Raw genomic sequence first — 2,759 nt, forward strand, 5'->3', positions numbered from 1 at the left:
CCTCCGCCGTTAGGAACTGCTACAGCTCAGACCAGCTAATTCACACAAAACATGGGCAAACCCTCGGTTTTCAAATGGAGACTAATCAAAGAAGGTTACCAACCCCAGCGAACGGCGCAGCGAAGACATAATATTGACGTATACTTTTATATATATATATACACATCTGCTAATGTAAGACAGTAAAGTACAAGAAGCAAGGTAGTTTTTGTCTAGTTGCTGCTTTTCAGAGGGATCTCTGGTTTGGACCGATGGTGTCTAAGGAAAAGTCCGTTCTGGTGGGCAGAAGGCCTGTGCCAGTTGTTTTTAATGTAGGATCATAAAGTGTTTTCTTGCCTTATAATGGCACAAGTAAAGCAGCACTGGTGTGAGGCTGATAAAAACGAGTAGGTTAGTGTGTTTGTACAGTGATCATGGATAGCGCTTGGGAACGGCACCGGGCAGCAGCTCCTTGGCAAAGCCATCCCTTACTGCAGCGTTGAGAGGGAGAAGGAAAGGGTAACGTGGTACGAGGTCCTGCCTCTAGCTGAGGCTCTGCAAGAACTGGCAATGCAAACCTCTCCAAACCGGAGATTTGTGGCACTTGAAGGATCGGCTGCCGTAAAATGTGAGCAGTTACGTGGGTCCTGTCCAACCGGGCCTGTGTAGAAGGGGGTTCTGATTTTCCAGTCCTTTTGTTAAGGAGCCATCAGTTTCTCTGGTGTAATTCCAGTGGTTTCCATCATTCCAGGATCAATCCGATGCCAGACGCTCACCTGGTCACCCAGCGCGCAGCGGAGCCGGGCCCTTTGTGTGGAGGGCTGCTTACCATCAGTTTGCCATCTAGTGGCAACGATTTTGAACACAATCATATAAACCAGTCCATGTCATTTTAAATACCGGCATGTATTAAATCATCCTTATCAGGTGAAAACTATCCAGAAGCCTCAAAGTGTAACTGCATGTGTACGCAGCATGGTACAGTCAGACAGGCAAAATTTCCCCACTCAGCCTGACACACGAAGATTTCCGATGGCGCTGGTATTTTCTGTACAGCGTGGCTGGGTGTATCTCACCTGTAGCATTTCGCATGAAAGAAGATGGAACTCGATACTGATGAAGCGACAGCTTTTAATTCACCCATCTGACCCTGCCATGCTCTCTGGGGTTGGAAAATGGTATTTTTAGAAAAGAAATGGTATTACTTAAAATTTTTACATGGCCAAACTGTTGCCCCACCTGAGTGGTCTCAAGGACTAGAACGGCAGCTTCTCGTGTGGGGAAAGCAAAGGCACGGCCAAGGCAGACGGTTTGTATTAAGGTTATGAGTTACTAACAGAAAGACCAGTCGCAGCTAGCGAGCACATGCCATACCCCCAACCCAAAGCAGCTACCAGAATCTGCTCAGGAAATGCAAAAAAGATGTACGTTTTGGTGGCAGATGGCCTGGTAGCACTTATGCATTTATGTAAGTGGGTTTATTTTCTCTACTTTTAATGCTGATTTGGCTATTTTGGGGAGTAACTGGACATTTATCTACTACAAGTACTTAAATGACCTTTGTCACTAAGGGATGCATTACTTTACTATAATTACCGTGTGTATCATGACTCAGGAAGTGTTTCTGACACCGGGAAATGCTGTTATTGTATTAAACACACAAACCTCTCGTTGCTTCAAACTCCGAGCAGCAAAGGCTTCTGCCCTCCTTCTGCACAAGGAATTCCATGAATTTCAGAAGAAGCTTAAAAAACCATTAAACCCAGTGGCGGAATACAGACCTGATCGTAAAAGAGTACAAAGATACGAGTCCTGCATGTCTAAACTCTGCCGGGAGCCAGCTCTGTAATGATGGAGATGAAGTCCTTGAGAGCAAACGGGTGTCAGTCAGTCCGGAAGACATGCCGAATAGCAGCTAATCTCAGTGAGTGACAGGAACCCAAGGGTGACACAGGTCAGAGGTGAACGCAGGTCCTCCGTTTGTAGAGCATCCTGGACTGACAGGGAATCCCCCAAGCGCTGAGAACTTGAGCAAGGTGAAAAATTTGATTTAGCGAAGATTTAGTCTGCTGTAATTCGTGTTATGTTGTCATTAGCCATTACCCTGCAGAAACCTGTTCAATAATGAATTCCACTGAACTGCAGCTCTACTAAAGAGCTTGGAATACATTTTGGAGATGTCATAATACAATTTTTTGGTTTGTTTTCTGATAAATATCAATGGATCTGCTGTCAGAGGAGCAGTAAGAGTGGGTAAAACTTCTTTAGACAGGAGATAAATCTCCTAAATCAGGTATCTGAGCTTAATAATACATCTGCTTATGCTGAGGGAGTCAAAAAATATAAATATACCTTGATGTTTCATTGAGTTACTGACTGCATCTGCATCCAGCCTCCCGCTCAGCCACTGCAGACGAATGCTCAGTTCACTGAAAATACACTCTACCCCAACTGCCGACCTCGCTGCGCTAAAGCGACTTGCATCCTCTTCTGAGTCATGGTCACAAGAGTTAATTAAAGTTCTAACAGCAGGGTCAACGAGGTCAAGTGAAGGAGTTTGTCTATATGTAATTAGGGCGGAACAGAAGATAATGAGGTTCAGTGGGTGTAACCGAGAGCAGAAGCTGCCTGTTGTATTCAAGTGCTTGATGCGAACATTCAAAATTGCTTTTGGAGTGAAAAGTCGGGAAAAATTCTTTTTTCCTCATCAATGGAAGAAATTTTTCTCTAGAAATGACAGTTCTGAAAATCTGAAAATAAAATAGACAGATCTGCCATCT

This window comes from Buceros rhinoceros, unplaced genomic scaffold (genome assembly GCF_000710305.1).
Source record: "Buceros rhinoceros silvestris isolate BGI_N320 unplaced genomic scaffold, ASM71030v1 scaffold11384, whole genome shotgun sequence".
Lineage (NCBI taxonomy): Eukaryota > Metazoa > Chordata > Aves > Bucerotiformes > Bucerotidae > Buceros > Buceros rhinoceros.